The sequence below is a fragment of the Leptidea sinapis genome, chromosome 1 (genome assembly GCF_905404315.1).
Source record: "Leptidea sinapis chromosome 1, ilLepSina1.1, whole genome shotgun sequence".
In the NCBI taxonomy this organism is placed as follows: domain Eukaryota; kingdom Metazoa; phylum Arthropoda; class Insecta; order Lepidoptera; family Pieridae; genus Leptidea; species Leptidea sinapis.
Genome location: NC_066265.1, coordinates 23,178,864 through 23,204,619, shown reverse-complemented (window position 1 = coordinate 23,204,619; position 25,756 = coordinate 23,178,864).

Below are 25,756 nucleotides of genomic sequence, written 5' to 3'. Positions count from 1 at the left end.
AATATTTTTTGAACTTCATAAGTGCCCTTTCTTTGAACTACATAAATAAAGTGATTTTGATTTGAAAATTTGCAGACAAAATATCATATAGTATTATTTGTTCAACATTTACTTAATTACTAGTGTAGTATTAGTTAATTGGTGTAAAATTGTATAAAATAGTGAATAAATTAAAGACATAATGAAAAAAGTGGCTTCCCCTTAATAGAGACATTAAGGAAAGTGTTAATGGGCACATTCTTTGTTTAATATATCTAGTATTAAGTTAAAGTAGAAATACTTATCAGTCTAAGTTAAGACTTGATTATAATGCAAGTGAGCAACATTATTATACTGCTACTAGCTGACCCGACATACGTTGTTCTGTTTATAATAAATAAAATAATGTTTTTATATGAATTTGTCAATAATATATCATAACATCAAAAATTACTTCGTAAAATATGGACCCTGCTGTCGTAATGAAATTGTTTCACAGCAGAACTGTCAAACCGTGCGTCAATAAATTCTCTCATAGAAATTATGTATGGACACATCAAAGGAAAAACAAATTTGTTGTTTTTAGTGAATTTAGCAGCATTTTCCTATTTATTCACCTTTTAAACCTTCTCTGGACTTCCACAAATAATTTAATACCTAAATTTGCCAAATCGGTCCAGCCGTTCTCGAGTTTTAGCGAGACTAACGAACAGCAATTCATTTTTATATATATAGACTAGTGGAACCGACAGACGTTGTCCTGTACACACGTCTTAAATTTGAAAAATCGGTCCAGCCGTTAGGAGGAGTTCACTAACATACACATGAGCAGGAGAATTATATTATATGGACGGAATTGAGAATCTAAACCAATCTCAAATTCACTGGAACACACAAAAAAATCATCAAAATCAGTCCAGCCGTTTAGGAGGTAGATTAATAGTGAATCTAAACCATTCTCGAATCCACCTGAAGACACATACCAATCTCAAATTGACTGGAACAACCAAAATCTTCATCAAAATCGGTCCAGCCGTTTAGGAGGTAGTTCAATTGTGAATCTAAACCATCCTCGAATCCCCTTGAACTCACAGAAAAATTTCATCAAAATCGGTCCAGCCGTCTAGGAGGAGTTCAGTGACATACACACGCACACAAGAAATATATATATAAAGATTATAATATTTACTAGAGAAAAAAAAATATTAACTTTATTATTTGCAAAATTAAACAATAACTGAGATATTTGTAAAAAGCAATTGTGTGGTTTTATGAAACCACGATGCAAGTGAAACCTTTTTTCACAAAATAACAGGTATTAATATCAGCATAGAAAAAAAAATGAATTTATATATTATGCTTTACATTTTCATAAGATAAAAAACCTTTATCACGTGTGTGGGTTTCGAACCTACTCTTCCACCCGAACGCAATTGCATCCAATATGCGAACTATAGGCGCCGCCCGACCGTCACGCGACATGCAACACACAGACGAAAAAGTTTGAGACGATGTAATAATAGTTTCACTTAAATTCCCTCTCTTCATCTATACATATAAATAAAATTGGAGTGTCTGTTTGTAATATTGAAATAACCGTTTTATACTACATGTATATGAATATATGTATATATTTATATTCTATATGTATATATATACCAAAATAGCATTTTTTACATTTTTTGTCTGTCTGTTTGTGCCGGCTAATCTCCGAAATAGCTGGACCGATTTTGACGGAACTTTTATTGGCATGTAGCTGATGTAATAAAGAGTAACTTGGGCTCCTTTTATTTTAAAAAAATAAAGTAATGTTGCAATGTCCAAGAAACGGACTAACTCTAATAATAATTTATATGGCAAAACAACGTTTGCCGGGTCAGCTACATAGCTAGCAATATAAAAATCATAGCATTATCGTTAACCCAACAGATGTCAAAAAGTAGCACTGTTTATTATAAGTGAAATTTTCATCGTAAATAAAAGAATGAAACCGTCCATTATTAGCAGAAATCGTGGCTTAAATACCGCTTACTCGAGTTCTTGATGTTTCGATACTGCAAAACTTTGCTTCGAAAAGTTGGATCGTTAGTATTTTTGTCTCATTTCTCATGTTCCCGGTGGAAAAATGTATAACAACTTGTTTGAACATTGTTTTGTAGCTTTACGGTTATCCATGACTGGAAATAGATAAAAGAAAAACAATAAATATAAGGATTTTTTTTACAAAGAATAAGGAAATATTACCGGATATTGCCATGACGTTTCATAACGTTATGATCATGAAGAAGATCACATAAAATATAATACACTAACTGACCCAACATACGTTTTTCTGTTCATTATAATCAATTTATTTATAGGTGAAAGTGGTTCAAAATTATAAAGTTATACTAGCTGACCCGGCAAATGTTGTTTTGCCATATAAATTATTTTTAGAGTTAGACCGTTTGTTGGATATTGCAACTGTTCTATCTTTAGCGTATAGAATGGTGTATATTAAATGCCCAGATAATTAATAAATTAATGTAATTCAAAAAGGATGTGAATTGTACAATGATCGTAGGTCAAGTGACATGAGTACAGATTGAGAGTGACAGATTACATGACAGATGTATGAAGAATTTTCATGCGCCTGATGCGGGTGCTTTGGCGTAATATTTGTGCAGGCGTTAAGTCTGAACAGCAACATTAATTATTTTTTCTAAAATAAAAGATAATAAAATTGAAAATAAAAATAATTATAGGTCCCAAATCGAAATAAAAAGTATTCTATCTCTCAAGTTGGACTTAACTGCACTTCATGAAGTAATCCCCATTTAAATCCGTTCATTCGTTCAGGAGTCGATCGCAGACAAACAACATTAAATTATAATCGATACATGCAAATAAAATTGGAGTGTCTGTTTGTTATATTGAAATAACCACTTTTTACTACATGTATAAGAATATAACTATATACGGTACGGTACATAAACCAAAATAACATTGTTTACAATTTTTGTCTGTCTGTCCATTTGTTTGTTCCAGCTAATCTCTGAAATAGCTGGACTGATTTTGACGGGACATTTATTAGCAGGTAGCTGATGTAATAGGGGGTAACTTAGGCTACTTTATTATGGATTATTTTTTATTTTAGAAAAATAAAGTAATGTTACAATTTCCAAGCAACGGTCTAACTCTAAAAACAATTTATATGGCAAAACAAAGTTTGCCGGGTCAGCTATTAATATTATAAAGAGGAAACATTTGTGTCTGTATATGTATGTTTGTAATGTTTTCACACAAAAACTACTGGACTGATTTCAAAATTATTTTCAATATAAGAAAGCTGCATCTTTACTGATTTGACATAGACTATATTACATTTAAAAGAAATAGGGATCCCTAATAATAATGCAATAATATGATGCAAATTGTGAAAAAAAATGTGATAAAAAATCTGTAATCGCGTGTGCTGCGAAAACTATTGATGATCGAATAAAAAAATGTTCGACGGTATTAAAGAACGTATCATTATCTACAAAAAAGTAGTAGATACATTTAATATGTCCATCTTCTATAGTTATGCCACTACTATGTTATAATTAGATAGATAATGCTTTAAGATAATATAGATAATTAGTGGACCCAAAAGACGTTGTCCTGTACACACGTCTTAAATTTAAAAAATCTGTCCAGCCGTTAGGAGGAGTTCACTAACATACACATGAGCAGGAGAATTATATTATATGGACGTAATTGAGAATCTAAACCAATCTCAAATTCACTGAAACAAACAAAAAGTCATCAAAATCGGTCCAGCCGTTTAGGAGGTAGTTTAATTGGGAATCTAAACCATTCTTGAATCCACCCGAAGACACACATCAATCTCAAATTCACTGGAACACACAAAAATCTCATCAAAATCGGTCCAGCCGTTGAGGAGGTAGTTCAATTGTGAATCTAAACCATTCTCGAATCCACCTGAAGACACACAGAAAGTTTCAATAAAATCGGTCCAGCCGTCTAGGAGGAGTTCAGTGACATACACACGCACACGAGAATTATATATATAAAGATTGGCATAAGGCTATAATTGCAATGTCCGCCACTAAATGTTTTCCCAAAGTTTTTAAGGAAAATACTATGTATATTATTGTTATATAGAACCCACAGGCTATGGCAAGTTTGGTGATGGACAAGTTATCTGAAAAGGATTCAATAATATTATAGGAAACTCTGTGAGCGTATGTTTTTGCAAATAATTTAATTCTTTTTATTAGGTGCCGATTGGAATGAAACAAACACTCAAAAAGGATGTAAATACCACGTAGCGGTTGCTTAGCGGCCGTTTTCAATAACGTATCTCTAGTTACGGATACATTGCTGTCACCGCTTAATGACAAGATCTTATCTATCCATAGTTATGCCCAATATAAGTAGTTATAGTCCAATGCTTTATGTCGATAAATTATTGAAATGTAAGAAAGTGTAAAAGGATAGATTTGTCTACCTCCAGTAAGACACACTAAGGATAGGAATGTTTTTTACAAGATTATAGCCGTCATCTGTCATCTATCAATGACTGCACGTTTAATATAATTGAGTCAATAATTTTTTTCTTAGAGAATTTCCCTAGGCTACAAACACTAAGTAGTACGGGGCCATTCCTACAATACATCACTGAAAACATCACATTCAAATCAATCTAGCGGTTTCTAAGATTATTGTTCATAAACAAACCTATGCCTTTGGTAATTATTTAATTCACAGACACGCCATATAGTATTTATAGTTTAAGTATTTTAATGAAAAAACTATTATTACATTGATTTTGAGAAATCCCAGACTGTAGCTTCTCATGACTAGAATACGAAATGAACAATTAAAACTGCTGGGCTCAAATAAATCAATAACATTATGATTAATTCATCTTCACAAATTGAATAGCCAAATTATGTGTAGAGCATAACTATTATAAATAGTGAATCCTTGTTGAAATCCACATTGAGATTATATTTTCTTGGTACTTCTTCTCATTAAAGCTCAACCTTTTCCGATGTGTCGGCAAATATCAAAAGATAAGAAAACTTTTGACCTTCATAAGTGTCATTCCATGAGGTTTTTTTTTATGAAAATAAGGGACGAGACGAGCAGGACGTTCAGCTGATGGTAATAGATACGCAATGACCATAAAATTGCAGAGTCGCTCAAGATTTTTGAAAACCTCTAAAATTCTGAGCGGCACTACAATTGCGCTCGTCACCTTGAGACATAAGTAAAGTCTCATTTTCCCAGTAATTTCTCTAGCTACAGCGCCCTTCAAACCTGTTGGCGCCGTTGTAGTCCCCATAATCTAGCCGGCATCCTGTGCAAAGCAGCCTCTCACTGGTGCAAAGGAGCCTCCCATTCGTGCAAAAAGGAGCCTCCCACTGGTGTAAAGTGATTTTGATTTGATTACTTTACATTATTTACATATCAAAGCATTTTTAAGATGAAATATAAATAGCCCTAAATATACGAATATTTCTCTAATTTTTGTGACCAAAAATTCATCATTTTACTCTCACAATAACATATAATGATTCTGCAAAAAATGTTGTATAATGTAAGCGACAAAGTTTTAACTCAACTGCAGTTATATTAAAATGTTGGCACTAACGAGGGACGTGGCACTTTCGTGAGATTTGTGTTTAATGTTCAGAATAAAAAACCCTCTGTAAATATTCTTAAATCATGTTTATAGCGGCAATTAAAGTTCATTAGAAATCTTTTGTTGCGTCCATATAATAAAAACTGGTATAATTTTTGTTTAAGTTTGATTGACTAAAATATTTCTTTTTTGTTAATTTTTATGGAGTAGTTTTGGATTTTATGATTGTTCTAACAAAAATTAGATAAGATCATTTTTTTAAATTATTAATTATTTTAGACACTATAGCCAAGCGTCTGAATTAATGAATTCATAATACTTTACCAGTGGGAGGATCCTTTGCGCCGGATGCCGGCTAGAAGCTGAATGCTGCCGTGAGGCGGTAATGCTTACATTACTGTGTTTTGGTCTGAAGGGCGCCGTAGCTAGTATAATTACTGGGCAAATGAGATTTGACATCTTATGTCTCAAGGTGACGAGCGCAGTTGTAGTGCCGCTCAGAATCTTTGAATTTTTCAATAATCCTGAGCGACACTGCATTGTAATGGGCAGGGCGTATCAATTACCATCAGCTTAACGTCCTGCCCTTATTTTAATAAAAAAAACTTAATGTTTTGCTCATAGCTCTTGTATCTAGAACGCATAATATATACAAACGGTTAATATAATATAAGGTCCTACTCTAGTCCAGATCTGAAGCTATTGTCTTGAAGACTACAGTTGCTGGCTTAAGATACCTGGAGAACAAACAGTGAAATAAATTTAGCATCGAAACAGTGCTTAAATACATAGTTTCCGTAGTGGCAGACAGATTAAAGTCCTGCTTCAAATACTAATAATGCCGAAAGCACGTTCACCTTCCTTTAAGGCCGGCAACGCCCCTGTGATTTCTCTAGTGTCGTAAGAGAATGTGGGCGGTGGTTATCACTTAACACCAGGTGACTCGAACGATCGTTTCTCCTACATTTCCATAAAAAAAGGGAATGGAAATAGAACTAAACTGTTAACTAAATGTACGCATCGAATCTTTTTAATACAAACAGTATTGTAATCGTGATTGGGCTTTTCTGCAATTCTAATGAATTATAATGAAAACAGCAGCGCAGGACCGATCGTCGTGGAAATCTTTGGAGGAGGCCTTTGTCCAGCAGTGGACTTCTTCCGGCTGATGATGTAGGTACACTTTCTCTATAAAGATTCTTTTCACATTGTTAAATATTTCCGTTTGTAACAATAAGTGTATAGATTAACGCTATTTGTAGTACACTCGCAAATGTTTACTTATTCTTTGGACTTGATTTGACTTGGACTTATTCCTAACCAATTGCCGAGTTACGTAACTTTAAATTGTAAAATATACACCAATCTGTACAACTGCTTGAATTTTTTAATGAATAATAACCACCGTAACATATTTCTTATTGATTAATACGAAATTTGTACATTGAAATATGAAAACTGCAACAGTCGAAATATATTTCGTATTAATATTGCATTATTATTAAATTAAAGTAATTATAATAATAATAAATTTACTACCAGAATCAAGACACATACAAAGTAATTAAACTTAACACAAATACACTTTAACATAATTGTGAATATTTGAGTACCTTGTGCGTTATATGTACTGAGTGGTGGCTCTGCACTAAGCAAGGCGCTTGTGACACAGAAGCCGGGTAACACAGTTACTAAAGAAAGTTACTTCTATTTGACTCGCGGAACATAGCATGGTAGAAAAATAATAGTAAAATTAATGAAAAAATAAAACTTCTTAACAAACAATAAAGTGTTCGTGTGTGTGTGTGTGTGTGTGTGAGTGTTCGTGTGCGTGTGTGCGTGTGTGCGTGTGTGCGTGTGTGTGTGTGTGAGTCAGTGATTGTGTGTGAGAGTTTTAATCCTTTATATAAAATTGTCTGAATGATATTTTCAGTTTCTTGATAATCTAGACTCTTTAAGCATAATTAAATTTTTCGTTTTAAATCGCGGGTAGTAAGTTTTTTCAGATATAAAATACGGAAAAGTTTATTGTGGCAGAAGAAAATACGGTAGTTTTTTGATAAAGAGGCTATTAACCTGGGGGTTAGGGATTTTAAAGACTCGTTGTTTGATTAGATCATTGTATTGCGGAGAATCTAAAACTCTGCTGTGAGTTGTAATAGTTGCTCTCAGAATGAACAGTTGACGTACGCGGAGAACGTTACTCTCTTTATATAACAAGTCGGTACTGTATCTTTATTTTTTACGTAACATTACCTTTAGGACTGCACGTTGTGCTCTTTCCAGATTGATGAAAAGAATGTTTGCGGCACCTCCCCAAACAGTAATGCAGTATGTAAGTTTTACTTGGCACAAGGTTTTGTAAACTAAAATTAAAGTATCTTTCCCAGCAGAGTATCTTAGTTTTTTCATAATCATGATAATTTTTTGGACCCGTGATGAGAGATTATTTATTTGAAAAATTTGAGACAGGTGTTCATTTATTGTAATTCCAAAGTACTTTATATTGCTGATTTGGTCTATAATTTTATAGTTGTTATGACATTAATGCATAGGTGATGGGCAAGTGTGAAGAATTAATAGTTTATTAGACGGTGGTCTTGAAGCTTTAGTTTTATGAAATGCTATGTATTATAGTTTTATCAAAATTTAATGTTAGAATATTTTGCATGAACCAGTTGCTGTTAGAAATCACCTTTTTCTGCTTTTTCATAAACCTCATTCCAATTTCTCCCTTCGAATAAAACCTCTGTGTCATCCGCATAGCAAATAATATCAGCCTTAATGTTAGTTAGTGATAATAAATCGCTCATATATAGAAGGAAAAGTATCGGTCCCAGTATACTTCCTTGAGGAACACCAAAATCTATTCGTCGTTGGTCACTGATCATGTTTCCTACACGAACTCGTTGTGTTCGATCGAGAGAACCAGTTTTAAGCTAACCCTCGTATACCCGCAAACTTGAGTTATTTAGAAATATTGGCTTTGACACTGTATCAAAGGCTTTGGCAAGATCAATGAACACTTCTAAGCACGGTTTTTTTTGGTCCAAAGCCTTCGATATAGTGTCAGTTAATAATATAACTACGTGTTCGGTGGATTTTCCGCGCCTGAAACCGAATTGGTGCTCTGGAATGATGTTATGTCTTTCAAAGAATGTTATGAGTCTGTTATTGACAATTTTTTCTAGAAGTTTAGAGAATATACTAAGAAGTAAAATGGGTCTATAATTAGATGGGTTATATCTATCGCCGTTTTTAAAATAGGGGTAACGAGCGCTTGTTTCCATATATCAGGGAAGGTACCTGTAGCTAAACTTAGATTGAAGATATGGGTAAGTGGTTTAGTTATAACATGTTTTATTGATTTAATAAGTATGGGGGTGGATTTGTCTAGACCTGGAGCGCTGTGTTGTTTAAAATTGCAAGTAAGTTTACCGACTTCGTCTTCATCTGTCGGTGTCAAGAAAAACGAATCAGCAGGGGAATTTTCTAATTTTACCGATGATGTCAGAAGCTCCTCTGTAGTAGAGAGATTGTCCAATATTTTACTAGCCAAGGTTTGGCCTATTGAGTAAAATAATTGTTACAGTAGTTAGATGGGATAGCGTGATCAGAGTTTATTTCATTAAGAAGTGAAGATTCGCGTTTTACTTTATTAATGTGAAATATTTTTGATAGTTTCCCTAAACTTTTTTGGATTATCTTTATTACTAATCAGCAAATGTTTTTCGTAATCTGATTTAAGGCTTCGTTGAAGAGTGGTTAGAAAATTTCGGTACCTTTTATAAGTGATATGGATAATAGAATTATTGGGCTTTAGTTTTGCTTGAAGATGAAGTTTGTGCCTATTTCTTTGGCATCTTATAAGACCAGCGGTGATTCAAGGCTTAAATATTGATTTTAGAGCGCTTAATAGTTACTTTTTCATGTTACTTTTTATTGAATCTTCTATAAGTTGATTAAATCTATTTGCCGCATCGTTTACATTTAACTTATCTGTGACGGTACTCAAATCTATTAAAGATAATTCTTTTGACATTGACATGTAATTAGTTTTTGTATTTGAGCGTTTCTTAAATGTCTTACTGTTTCCGATTTTCATAAATAACGTACACATGTCATTATCTGTTATATCTGTTAAGCAAATTAAACCTACGGCTTTAATCGGATTTTTAACGAAATAATGATCGAGACAAGCACTGCCGCGTGTAGGCTTGTTAATTACTGATATTAGCTGGCATTCCAGTAATAACCATAAATAATCTGAGCATTGAGTATTCAAAGGGACGGAACAAATATCTAAGTTTATGTCGCCGGTTATAGTTAAGTTATTTTTAGAAGAGCTGTTGCATAAAGCATTGTTTAGTGAGAAGAGAAAGTTAACAATATCTTTGAAAGATGGGGAGCGGTATATAGCCAAAATGAGTATTTCTGTACCTAGGCAGATTTCAAGGCAATTACAATCGTCACATTCTGATTCATTTACATTTGCGTCAAATGAGTTCTTTATGTAAGCTACCACGCCGTCACTTTTATTTATTATTTTAGTTGCATCTCTGGTATTACTGTACTTTCATTCAGCCAACATTCTGTTAAAATAATAACATCTATATCAGTATTTACTATTTTTAGTGTTACCAAGAATTGATCAAAATTTTGTTGAATACTTCTAATATTAAATGTTATTTATTTGAAATTGTGTTCATGTTGCACAAAAGTACTAGAGGTTTCAATATTTTCAAGCATATGGCAGTCAGAAAGGGATTCGTCGAGATCAGTAAAAAGACTATCTACTACTATTTAAAAGTGACATTAACTATAAACATTACGGCATATTTAATTTGGGGACTGTGTATGCTTGAATTATTAGTTCGATATTTTGTGCATTTTAGATATTTTTGTGCGATTTACACAATAACACACATATTCCTTATGTGTGTTTCTTAAATGTGTATTTGTAAGTGTAGGTAAAGTAATTCGGTTGCAATATATAAAATAATTATTTTTAAGTTAAAAATGAACCTATTCTTTTTCTTCTGGCAATTTTGCAGCTCCAATTTTGCGTTCAAGGCCTTCATAGTACGAAATTTTGATTGCCGGTGTTCCATTATTTTTTCTGAAATATACCCCTCCGTTTCTAACCCAATAGTTTTTAAAATCTTTGTCTTTTGCTCGGATACGGGCTTCACGAAAAAGCCGCCTATTTTATTTAGTTTGCCTTTCGTTGAGGAATATTTTTGAGGGCACAGCCTGTATAATGTCTTCCGTTGATAGATTTTTTTTTCTTTTGCAGCATGCAATAACGCATCGCGGTTGTGTTTTCTCACTAGCTTTATTACAATAGGTCTGTGTTTGTTAACAATTGAAGGTGACTTTTGTATGATCTTCGGGTCAACTCTTATAACATCATTTAGGTCTGATTCGGATAAATCTACTCCAATTTTCTATGAGGCAACCATTACGATATGTGTCACATTTTCGTTGTCCAGTTCAGTGACTCCAGTTATTTCTAGATCATTTTGTAATAGATCTTGGTCACGTGAACCTATTTGCAGATGGAGTTGCGTAACTGTTAATTTAAAGAATGAGATCTCTTGTTCTGCTTTATTTCTTAGATCAGTATTATCATTCTTCAATGATTATATTTCTTTTTTCGCTTCTTCTAGCTCTTGTTTCACTGTGTCAAAGATACTCAATAAATATTCTATGGATGATTGTATATCATGTAAGCCTCAGCTCTTCACGAATTTTTGTTAATTCAATACTCACAGTTTGAGAGATGATTTCTTGTACTTCGTTACTTATCGCCGAAAGCCAATTACCCTGAGAAGCTACCGTTTCTTCCGTAGTTATAGTTGGACCTGATATACTACTTCCCAACAATGTAGGCGGAGATATTTTGTTCTTACAGATCGAACAAACCCACTGGCCTAGTATAACAGGTGTTTTAGTCCCCATTGGAACAATACATTTAAAATGGAATTTGGCTTGACACTTTACACAATTAATTATTTTTTGTGTTACTAATACATTCAATTTGCAGACGTTACAACTGCTTGACATTTTATAGAAATAAATACTTCAAAATATTTGAAATAAAAAATGCTCTTATTCGTAGATTTGAACCACGGACCTATTGATTGTATATCAACTAAAATCTATCGCTCGCCACACAAAGCTATCGAAGTGTTTATGAATATTTGAATCGAAGTGTTTATGAATATTTGAATTGTATCTTATGAAGATCAAAATTTTGTGTAAACTGTTATTGTATAAAATAAAATATATGGGTACTTCTATATCAACCAGTTGCACTATTAGTCTTTGAATCAAACATAAACACTTTTTCGAGTACAAATCTTTAAAATTTTTAACTGCAAACACTAAATTTATTGATAAATATTACTTATACAAGACGCTTATTTGATATTAATCACTTTTTACTACAAAAATAATTTATGATCACGGAGCTAACAAAGAATGACTGTACTGTTCTTGTTCGAGCCAAAAAAAAACGTTGTGATTAACTTGAAACATTTATTTATATAGTACGCACATTATATCTGTACTTTTAATATCGTTCACCTATAATAATATAATATTATAATAGCGTAAGCCAAATTTATTTTCCGGTGTTTTGCATAAACATCAAGGGACTGACGTGATAGCTTTACTGCCAAGTGCAAAGAGACAGGTGTTGACATATTGACGAGTTTATGAACGACAGGGATAGGATACATCAATGTTAAGGGAAATAGGATTTAGTCTTTCATCTCGAGTGAAAATCATTTAAAATTATTATTTATAACTTAGACTTTTTACCATTATAGACCATTTAATTAGGGATTGCTTGTTGGTGGATAAAAGAGAAAACGAAAGTAGAAAAGTAAATTAAGACATAGTTTTTTTACTAAACATAAAATGCATGGACACAATTTAAAAAAGGTTTTGTCTGATAAAATAAGTCAGAATTTTATCAATCCTGAAACAAAAAATATTTCGCTTATTTCGACTTATTCTTACAGCAAAGGAATTTCTCTTCTGAATCGGTGGATGCAAATGAGTTTTATATATATATTTTTAATCAACCTTTGAAAAAAATAACCTTAGTAGTGTTCAAATTACAGGAAGAACAACTACTTCATTCGCTCGATAGTCAGTCGTCGTCAAGCATTAAGGAAACGGAGATTTTTCATCACCTTACGTTGTTCGTGACATTCGTTTCGATTGCTCATAACAGAATTGTACATAACCTCAAAAAGGATTCGTTTGCCGTAATCTTTTATTTACATCTTTGGGTTGTGTATTTTGACCCTTCCCAGGCTTATAAAATTGTGCTGCTGACTTTCATAATTTGTAATGGAGATTGTTTTGTTAACAAGTTTTGTTGATTTAATAATATTATCTTTTACATTATCTCCTCGATCACTGTTTTTAGTATTTTTTCCAACAACATCTATAAAATATGTTCCGTGATAGTTTGGAATTTTACATATGATTTATTGTTTCACATTGAGTCCTAGCAGTTCATCGAAAGATTCCTGCAACGATACACGAATCAAGTTCTAGTTAAACCAAAGAATATGTAATAGTACAAATACAGAAGTCTCACTCCGCAAAATCAATTATTAAAGAAATAGAAATGCGGTCATACAATATTGTAATTGTGGTGTAATTCAGATCCCACAGCGCTATTACAAGATATGGTGTGCGTACCAAGTACACATGTCAGAAATGAAACTACTTTAGAAAACTAATTTTTAAATCTCGTTTATATCAATTATCCTAATCTGTTCTCTTAACCAAATGTTTTTTGTCAATATTAGAAATTATTAGGTGTTCTACTTACTCGCGGCCGTGCGCTAAACCTGCACGATACAAAGCTAGTGTGGAAGACGTTCTACGTTTTCACGGCCGCGCGCTGAACCTGTACGATATAACTCTGGTAGGGAAGATGTTCTACTCACTCGCAGCCGCGCGCTAAGCCTGCATGATGCAACGCTAGTAGCGAAGTTGTTCTACTACTTCTTCTACTGGTGCCATGTGCTTTTTGCTACGTTCGCCCTTTCTTACTCTATCTTAATCAGTCTGAATCTCCCTCTCGCTCTTCTTGGATAAAAATGTCACGTCACACTTTATTGGTACATATACACACTGGATTTAAAAAATGATCCCAAATTCGTTCCATGCATCCTCGAGAGCCTCGGATTCGATATCTATATTGTTGAAATCATATATTTCCGAGGCGGCCATCTTGAATTTTAAAAATGATCCCAAATTCGTTCTTTGCACCCTGGAGAACCTGGGATTTGATATCAATATTGTTGAAATAATATATTAGTGCGGGGGACATCTTGAATTTCAAATTAGAACCCAAATTTCTTTTTCTGCACCCTCGAGAACCTCGCATTCGAAATCCATATTGTTGAAATGATGAGTTTTCGCGGCGGCATCTTGAATTTCATAAATGATCAAAAATTCGTTCTCTGCACCTTCGAGAACCTCGAATTCGATATCCATATTGTTGAAATCATAAATTTGCGCGGTGGCCATATTGGATTTCAAAAGTCATCCCAATTTCGTTCTCTGCACCCTCAAGAACCTTGGATTTGATATCCATATTGTTAAAATCATAAATAAGCGCGGCGGCCATCTCGGATTTAAATAATGATCCCAAATTCGTTCTCTGCACCCTCGAGAACGTTGGATTCGATATCCATTTCGTTGAAATCATAAATTTGTGCGGCGGCCATCTTAGATTTCAAAAATCATCCCAAATTCGTTCTTTGCACCCTGGAGAAACCTCGGATTTGATATCCATATTGTTGAAATAATATATTAGCGCGAGGCCATCTTGGATTTCAAATAAGAACCCAAATTCGTTCTCTGCACCCTCGAGAACCTCGGATTCGAAATCCATAATGTTAAAATCATAATTTTGCTCGGCGGCCATCTTGGATTAAAACAAGATGGCGCGTTACCCAAAATCATGAAAAAATTTCTCTCATGCTTCGATAAAGAAGTTCCTTCAATAGTGTCATGTTTATACATGATATTATTGAAGGTCATCTTATAAAATAGCTCAGTTTTTTCTATAATATAAATAGGTATGTACCTAATCGTAAATTTAAATCATTATTCTTTCATTGCCATATCTACATTAGTTGCAGATAGTAATGTATGTGTTGAAAGACCACGACATAGTCGAACCTACAAACGGCCGTTCCCAATATTCAGTCTATCTCTTACTTGAGATAATAATCATAACTATCGTTGACTTTTCTGTCCCAATAAACTTATCGACGGTAACTCACCTAATCCGTGCACGCTGTTTGTCAATGGGACGACGTATAGCTTACCAGTGATATAAATTTTGTATGGAAATTGCAATTCACGCGTCCCAATATAAGGCGATAAGAATGACTTATCGGGTATATTGGGACAGCTTCAGATTATTGACAGCTAATTAATAACAGTAGAAGGTAGTAATTTATCTCTATCTGTAGATAGTATATTGGGAACTGCCGTTAGTGTATTATGAAATAAATAGGTAGCTATCAAGAATGGTAATCTAATTATATTAATAATCTCTTTAAATTAGATTGTTTCAGTGTCTTAAGATAGCCTTAAAAGATTAAATTTGGATCGCAATGACCTTTTATATTGTGGTTGCTTTATTTTATGTTTCTCCATTTTTAAAAAGATGGAAAGAAAGGAAAGGAGGATCAGTGAATTAGGTGACGAAAGAAGCTCGCGCGTCGTTCGTGAGTCTTTTCTGGATACTGGATAGTGATTAGTGGATAGCTATTAGCCACACTGTCGTGACTGCAACGCATACTAACGATTTCGATGCCTACACGGGGAGCGAGACAGGTCTTACACTAATTTTTATGTTTACTCGACGCAAATATACATCAATCACGCGTCGGTACTCCTGTGACGTCATCGGTAACACAAACGCTGCACGTAAAACTTTTACTGACGCACCAAGTTAATGTACCATTAATCTTATTGTTATTAGCGACAAAAATCTGTACGTATTTTATAACATGACGTATTTCGTTTAATGAAAAGACGTTTTTACAACAATATTTTAAATATAATCAAATTTGAATTGTCGTCGTTAAGTCACTGAAAAATGGGCTTTCTGACTATCTATTGAAGACCATATTATTTAACGTAAATGGCATCACCTACGTTCCTTGACATTATATTAAAATAATCAGAAGATTTTTTATGACAATAGCGGACGAGACAGTCAGGACGTGTGGTAATTGATACGCCCTGCCCATACAATGCAGTGCCGCTCAGGATTCTTGAAAAAACACAAAAATTCTGAGCGGCACTACAATTGTGCTCATCACCTTGAGGCATGAGAAGTCTCATTTGTCCAATAATTTCACTAGCTACGGCGCCCTTCAAACCTAAACACAATAATGTTTACACATTTCTGCTTAAAGGCATAAATAGGCGCCGTTGTGGTACACATAATCCAGCCGGCATCCTGTGCAAAGGAGCCTCCCACTGGTAAAACATTTCACAACTGCCGAGAGCACATTATTTTGCGCTGTGAGCTTTTACCATTACTTTTCCTTTTACTATTTTTTCTGTGACATGAGTCATGATAATGATTTATACCAATTTTGGTAATTTTTGGATTTTGTTTTTGTTGTCTGCTTGTCATGTAATATTTGTACTTAAATCTGATCATCATTCATCAGCCGGAAGACGTCCACTGCTGGACAAAGATTTCCACGACGATCGGTCCTGCGCTACCCTCATCCAACGGATTCCGGCGATCCATCCTGTGGGGGGCCCACCAGCCACTGCGTGTTCCGATACGTGTTCGCCATTCGAGGACTTTACTGCCCGAATGGCCATCTGTCTGTCGAACTATGTGCCCTCTGAGCGACCATGTCTGCGTACCGTAAGTCATCACTGGCAACACACACTGGTTAAAAACCTTCGTCTTATATCATTGAAAAACACCAGTTTCGTCTATTCTTTAAACGTGGGTGCCAAACTTACCGTCAATTTCCATTACTACACTAGCCATAATTGTCACCTTAGATTAAGGATTAGTCAACGCTGAGCTCCAACTAGATACCGCAGGCGTAGTCGCAAATTGCGGCACTAATCTTAAGCGGGCGTACTCGGGACAGTCTACACGTTTACGTGCCACATGTTTTATTTAACTTTGCTATAAATTGAAACTAAAATGCCGGGTTGCGTAGTAAAACTGTGTAATAATAATACTACAAGTAATAATAAAGACACTGGAATGACATAGCATCAATAAGTATTTTGTATTTTATTAATTTCCATATAAAATAACACGAAGCGTATGGTTACAATATTTGAAAGATGCCATTGAGTGTGAAGATGCTACGCACACAAGCATCTAATAGTATCCGTTATAAATAAAAGCTATTGTTCTTAGGTTGTGCGGTATCTAGTTGGAGCGCAGCGAAGAGTAATACTTAATCTAAGATTATCACTAAGCATATAAAGTCGACCCAGCACTGATCCCCATAATATATAGTTATACCTATTATACCTCATAGCATAGGACATCCTACTAATATCTTCCCTTTCTTGGCGTGAGTCCGTGCAGAATGGGATGTCGCAATGCCAACTTAATGTCTGACAGGCTTGCCCTGCATGTTTCAGTATAAAAACTCTCTGTTGTCCATACTTAAACATTTCATTAATATAAAACCTTTAGTTGCGAACGCAACGAGCAACAGCAGCAGCAGAGAACGGTTACGTAAGCAAACTTCATTAATTATCTCTTTAAATAAAAATTGTACGCAGAGTTATTAAGATCGCGTTATAAAGGATTTTATATCGGCTCGAACCTTGCTTACAGCGTGCACTCCGTGTGGCAGTACAATAAGCGTCCAATGAAAATTTCATTAGCGCGCAGCTCTTAGCCGGCCACTTATTGCAAAGTAACGTCATGTGCAAAGACGTTTTAATCGACGTTCAAATTAACAGAGATTTATTTTTAAAACTTATTTATTTATTACTTTCATTGTTGAAGCATATTAATTTCATGTAACTAAATAGTAATCATATTGTGTCAGTACAATATGTGATGATTATGCACAATAAGAAACTAAAAGAGATTTATTTTAAAAATCGTAATATCCTTTTGTAAATGAATACAAAAGGTGTCACACAATGTTCGTTCAAGTAAAGTCGGCTTGAGTCAACCAAGAGAGAACGATTAGTCACAGCAAATTTTACTATAGTTATTGAAATAACACCCACCGCCTGTGAGTGAGGCGAGACTTTAGCCGTTGGAGCTAGACCATCTGCTATTCCAACTGGGATGCTTAATATGATAAAATATATATTAATATTTTATTATTGAAAAATTATATAATATGTTACATTATGAAAACAAAATATTCCATACTATTTACCTCGCCTTAATACAGTTCTACTTTTATCCTGAGCTCTTAATTACTCACCGTTTTATACTAAGCTAGCTGACCTGACAGACGCTGTTCTGGCAATAGAAAAAAAATGATCTAAGAATTTGGTGATAATGTAGTCTAGGAAATGTGTAATCAAAGTTTATTAGTTAAGAATGAAACAAAACGTATTTCTGAATGATTTTAATGAAGATTTGAACAAAAGTTCTTATCATGTAGAAAATTGACCAAATCACAAAAAAAATGGTAGTCCGTTGGAGCAAGTTCTAGCGAATACGGAAGGTGACGAATGGGTTCTAGTTGCAGTTCCTAAAGAGTTAAAACGGTTTCTTGTGCGTTATCATGGAGCATGAATGGTGAAGATCCATTCATGAGTCGGGGCTGTTTCACTGCTAGTTTTGCTATCATCGTTCGGAGTTCGGCACAGTAGACGTCAACAGTTATTGCTTGACCAGATCGAAGAAAGCTATAGTGAATAACACCATGATGGGGCATGGGACCACCAAACATTTGTGTTTTCAGGTTTCAGTGCTGTTTAGCCCGCATTTTATAGACTTACATTATTTGAAAACAAAATTTTATGAACGATGGAGGACTCGAACCCACGACCTCTGGCGTTCCGTGCCAGTGCTCTGCCAACTGAGTTAACCGTTCGAGTGACGTATCGTCATAAAATCTGGTATGCTTTTTTCAAGTCTCACGTTGTGGCTTAATATTTAATATAATTTGTGGGTTATCACTTTAAAAACATAACAAATTGTTTACAATAGACTTCTTACTTCTCTTCAATAGAATACTTATAACACATATAGATAAAGATTTCAATTTAAAATACCTCAGTGTTAATCCAAATCAGATCTGTATCGAAAAGGTTTATAATGTGACCAGCACAGTTGGAAACCGGAACGAAACCGAAAAACAATGTAAAAAGTACCGAGACTACGTATTCGTGATTTCCGATAGAATTTATGGCTCAAGGGGATATATTTGAAGGTAAGGTCCATAAATTTTTTGCTGTCACATGTTAGTTATAGTCGAGTTCCAAGAGATTCAATTATGTGCGGAATTTTCGGTAAAGATTTTCAACGGCTTAAAGCTCTCCGCAGATGAATGATAGTAATATTTTTTCATGACAGAAAAATTTTCATATCATTTGAATATTTAGCGAATAATCATTGGATATAATTTATAGGAATAACTTAGTTTGTAAGGGCGATTTTCAGAACAGTATTGGATGCCTCATAGAATTGATAGTAATTATGATTAGATTAGTTTTAATTAATGCCTAGTACATGTTGTTAGGATGACACATGATTTCGACCGCTATGAAAGACATAACTCTCACCTCTACCATACTTATGTTCTTCTGGTGTCAATGTAGTAATACGTGCGCATGAAGTAATACGTCAGAATATATAAAGGTATACTCGCATCATACATGACAATCTCTTCGTGTTGAAGAAGAGATTGTTTTATCATAGTTGTATGATCGCCTCGTACCAAAATACTGTATAATGCTTCCTATCTCATTTTCTCCCACGAAATCTTATGCATTCATGTGTCGGTCTGATTTTACCGTCTCGCTATTTCGTTTCATCAACTTTCACATCACAACGATACTAGAGAAGTTTTCACTTCAATAAACCTTTAGTACACTAAAAAATAACAATGCTGATTTTTGAAATTGCACATGCTAACTCGGGACTCGGAAAATAAAGTTTCGTTGGCAAACGACAAACCATTTTCCCGATTTGACCCATTGTTCACCGCCGCCACAATGGTTAACAATTATTTTTAAAGGCTTGCTTGAATTGGGTTCGTATAGAGCCTGTCCGGTATAATAATTTATTGCTAGACAGGCTATCATAACTGATAAAGTGGCAATTACTTTATGCGCTGATCACTTTACTTTGTGGGTATTGAATGCGACTTTGCCGACATGCTTGTCTGTGAAACGATATATGTATTGGGGAATCACTCGGCGAGAAGAATAATATTTGTTTTGTTATTCAAGCCTTGATGAAGTTTTTAATTCTAACATATTTTTTAACATGCAGTGTGTTTTTATTTTATTTTACGAAAATATGTAGACTCCTAATTATTAATATTTTAGTAGGATTCCGTGCCTCAAAAGAAAAATCCAAATGCTTATAGGATCACTTTCTTGTTCGTCCGTCCGTGTGACCGCCGCGGCCGGTATATTTGTCTGTCAAGATCTCGGAAACACGTCGAGGTATGAAAAATTTTGAAATTTAAACAATATACTTAGCTCTACAGTCAAGTCTCTGAAGCTGTGAAAAATAAGGTAATTATGCTGAATTAACGTAAAAAAAATAGGAAAACGGTTGACCCTAAGGGCCATCCCTGCAAGTTCCTGCTAATTCCATACCTAAACGTTTCAAATTGTACTTATGACGATTTTGAGCTGAAGAGTCTGATAAAAGTTAAATAAAATCCTATTGTATAAATGTTTAAACCGCAATTACTTTTGATTGAATAAACCGATTTTCACGCAGTTTTCAGTTGATCGGTAAAGCCGTTTAAAAACTATGACGCCTACCGCGATGAAATCGGTATACATATATACCTACATAGTTGTACGGGGTACGCGAGAAAAGTCAGGTTAGCTTCCTAGGACATTAAAACATCGAGATCTGAATAAAACTCGATTTTCGAAAAACAGAGTAAAACCAACAACTTCCCGATTTATGAAAATTTTTAAGAGGGAAGTTATAAAAGATACAGCCTTTCATAACATATAATTCGACACTGTCAAATCAAAAGGACACTGGGGGATTTTGTATGGACCACGTATAAATTTACTAGGACCCAACAAAAGTAAAAATACCTGATTTAGTTGCAAAACCAATGGTTAGATAAAATCATATTCCTTGTAAACAAACGCTTGTTTTGTGTATTAGAAATAAGTTTTTTTTAACAAAAATATATAGTGTGTTTATTATGAAATAAAAATCACATACTGCGTAAAAATAAGAATATTTAATAAAATAAGGATTCTAAACAAAAAACTTGATTCTTGCACTGAAAAATCATTGAGTGATAACAATGTTCAACTAAATGTTATTATTATCTAAATACATAAATAAAATTGATTTATTTATTTCATATATGATCGTATGTGCCACTTATGTTAAGTCAAGACTCTACCATAGGCTCTACTGAGAAGAGCCGGTCGAATCTCAGTAAATGCTCTTTTATAGTATCAACAATTACATGTTTCAAATCTGTTGGTGGGTGAGGACGTTTTTACCCATTGTCCTTTATAGGGTATTTATCGTTAACCTAGAACTACGAAATTTGGCAAGTAATACCGTCTTATACTAAAAGTATAGGGAAAATTCTGAAAACTATACATTTGTAATTAAATCATAAAAAAACTGTACGGACCCCACGTTGGGCGAATTCAACACATGTCCAGTTTTTTGGTACTCGAATCAGTTCCAATACACCCACATTGTTTACTTTGGTTATATTTGCTAGAAACTGTCATAACCATAATGTTAACACCAGGAACAAACATATACTTATCATGCCTAATACACGGCTAAGTCGATTTGTAAGTCTTTTGTGGTGCGAGTATATGCTTTTACAATAAGATCCCAGAAAATGTTCAAAACTATTATAAATTCAGAAAAATTGTTAATACTCGTTTGAGTGTAACCACTCAATAGCATGAATTGCACAATAATAGAGAAAGCAGTGGCTCACTGTCTCAAGAAGTATATCTAAACATCAGCGGCCTTACAAATAAACTTGGTATAAAGTTATAACTGAAGATAAACAAAGAATATGCAAAATGTTTACACTATCGTTGACAACACCGTCAGTACAATGATATTTTTAAAGTTTTCCGAATGACAAGCTGCCTTGCAAATAAACGCGGGAAACGTTATACGTCCGAACAAACTATTCGTAAGCAAAATGTCTATTTGTAAACATTTTACATATTTATTTATTTATTAGAAAAGGCTTACCAACTAGACATACAATTAATATTATGACTACTTATAATGTAACATTTCTTATATTTAATACTTGTATATCTAACTTATAGGTATGCACAGCGTTGCCTTCATTTATTAAAGTAAGTTAAGTAATACTACTACAATATGTATGTTTACTATTACTAAAAACTATAATTTTATACATCCAAATCATAAGGAATCAAAAGCGCATTTTTTAAAATTTCCAAATATTCTTGGTTTATGCTTTGTTATAACTTTATGCCAATTTTATTTATAAGGCTGTAAGAGTATACTCTTACGGCCTTTTATTCTTATTTATCTTTATTCTTATAAGAATAAGTAATAATCCGTGGCCAGACAGAAAAGGCATTCATGATTTATTATTATTATTAAATAAATAATAACATATTGTAAACTTTCTTAATATTAAACAAAAAAATAGACGCATTAGTTTTAACAGAACGTATTATTTAAAGATCCAATAAGACAGTAACGTAACATCGACATGTTTTAAATAAGTTTCACATACCTATATTAAAATATATTTAAAGAAACAATCCAAAAATGTATATCATTTTCTCAACAGGAATTCTGCTAAAATATACGTGAAATATGCATAGAGTGGATGAGGGTGCTATTAATTAACTATCATAATAGTTTTCTCAGCACCGAGGAGCATGTCTAGAATAGAAATTCGCCTCATATATCCAGGAGCGTGCCTCGAATACCTGATCGCGGAGTGGAAAGGCATTTTTATTGTCAATATCACTATAGCATTGTCTATCTGATATATTGATAAATTTCGTTTGGAAGTTATTTGTAATATTTCTATAACATCGCAAATCACACAAATATTTGTTCATTCCAATCCATGCATCCAAGCGTGTGATTCTTGGAAGATTTGTTTTTTTTTAACCGTATAAAATTATTGTTGTGGACGCACTTTTACATTATAATAATTATTATGTGGAGAAAAATGCATTCATTAAAGACAGTAAAGCTTTCGACGCAATTTCTGATAATTCAATTTGGATAGCTCTGTTAATGCAACAGGAAGATGAGTAAAAGAAAGAGAGAAAGAGACCCGCAGTTGTTGAAACTTTACAACTATTGTCGAGCAAATGGGCCCCTGCCCATACGGCAATGTCATTCCTCATGCAACTGGAAAGCTGCTTGCCGATTCTGACGACGTGCTTCGATGTAGCACGGGCAATTTGCATCTTAAATAATCTGGAGGCACGGTTATATTTCCTCTTTTGAACTTTGCAGTTTGGATCCTTTGAGCCCAGCGCCGCAACTCAAGTTCGATACGTCTGTTTTATGCAATCAGATGCTGCTTTAACTGACGGGTAGAACCAGGGCTGTGATCTGCCACCGATCGCTACTATAGAGCTTGGTATATAAATATCCATGTCCTGTAGTATCACATCGGCTACTACAACGGAGCAGGTTCTATCCCAATCTGCTGACTTGTAGTGCCAAACGCGGCGGGTCACTGGTGGTCTGCGACATAAGCGTCGGATAGGCACTACACTTCTGACTAGGCAATGGTCGGACGTTCCGAGAGGGGCGGCGACAGAGACCTGGTAACTATGAATATTGAACTATGGGATGTGTAGTCAGCAGAATATCTAATAAGGACAGCATGTGGCTATCCACATTCGGGAGCCGCGTTGGCGTCTCAACCAATTGGCTGTCCCAATTATCCCATACGCCAATGTACCAAATAGTACACTAAGAATGAAAACAAAGCCAAAAGATGTAGCCTTATCTGTTTAACATTTAAAATGGAAATGGGCTAGACATATAAAAAGGACTAAAGACGTAAGTTAGTCCAAAGTAGTAAGATAAGATAAGATAAGATAGATAAGATAAGACTTTATTTGCATTGAATAGGTTTCATTACAAGATGGTATAGTACAAATGTATACAGTATGCTATTCAGCTCTATACAAAGCATGCAAAAGTCAGAGATTTATATAAATAAGAAATTTAAATATCCATGTGACAATTCAAGAATTCACTTACATTATAATATACTGATGTCAATAGAAATTTTTTAAGAGTTAATCTAAATTTATATTCAGGTAAATTTTGTACACATTCGGGTAGGTATTTTATTAAATAATTTAACACACATTCCGTATGCGTTACGTTGAAGCAATGAAGTACGTTGTGGTCTATCCAAAACCAGTGTATGACCATTTCTGGTGCAGCGTGTCTGAACATGTATAACAGTTTTAAACAAATTTTTATGTTTTTTAACGAACATACATGCTTCCAATATATACGTGCCAATTTGTGTTAATATATTCAGCTTACGAAATAGTGGCCTACAAGATTCGTACGGGGGGAACCCTAATATAGCCCGAACACATTGTTTTTGTGCTACGAAAGCGCTTTGAAAATGAACTCATTTTGGGGACCCATATCTAAGATTCGAGGCTACGTAACCATGATATGCTAAAAGAGCTACCTCCGCAGATGCAGTTTGGTATAATCTTGAAAGAACGTAACGGAATTTTATGAGTTTATTGCAAATCTTGTCTATATGGTGAGTCCAAGTTAAGTAGGTAGGGTATCAATGGTTATACCCAAGAATGTGCTGGTTTGTACTTCTTTAATTGATTGTCCTCTGAAATTAATTCTTAAATCTAGATCAAATTTGTTTTTGTTTTAAATCTAATTAAGTTAGTTCTTGCTTAATTAATATTTAGGTTGTTACATGTCATCCAATTTATTACTAAATCAATTGTTTTGATAATGAACTGGTACTCTATAAATAAATAAAATCCTGTGTGTAAGGTAATCCTGTGTATCAGGCGTAAATTTCTCTATATATATATAATCAATACACATCAAGATATACATATTATTGTAATGTTACAAAAATATTATGACTAATGGCAATATTAAGGAAAATACAAAAGGTTTTCATTCCAACATAGCACAGTGCTTGACAGTAGAAGTCAAAGTCGAAATGTCTATAAAGCAATTGAACTGAAACTAACAAACTGAACATTTTACAAGCGCCAATAAAACCATAGAGCAGCGCGTTTCTAAAGTTAGAGTTGAGATATATAATTATTGAAGAGTACTAACTCTACGCTAACTTTCATTGAAGCTTGATAAATTGGAAAAATTTGCCAAATTTATCAGATTTAAGGATAGAGTTGCGTTCAGTGATCGAATTGGTGCGGTTGTATTAGTTAAGAACTACTAGAAATCTTGTTATGAAACCAAATATTACCCATTTAAAACCTTAAAGTTCGGCTCGGGCTGATGGTAATGTCAAGGATAAAATGGTTTTGTGGACGAGTTATAAACTCTGCTTTTCATTTCCATTGCGAGGAAATAAAACAGTAGTATAAAATGAACATTAATAACAATTTTAGCAAATTTCACGAAATTGATAAACGCACGACCAACTATAAAAACTACACGATAAACTGATAAAAACAAGACCTGTTTCCCGCCGCTAATTTTTAATCTTACTGATATTAGGCTTGGGCTCCAGACCTATACAGCCTACTAGTAAATTAATTTTGTAATATATATATATTTTTTAATTAATTAAATAACGTACCGTATTTTAATTAAAATTTTAATATCTTTTATGTCTTAAAAAACACACGAGGCAAATAAATTAAAATTAAGTAAATATTATAAAGTAACAATTTCTATCTCTGAACTTTTTATTGTGTTTGGCTGTATGG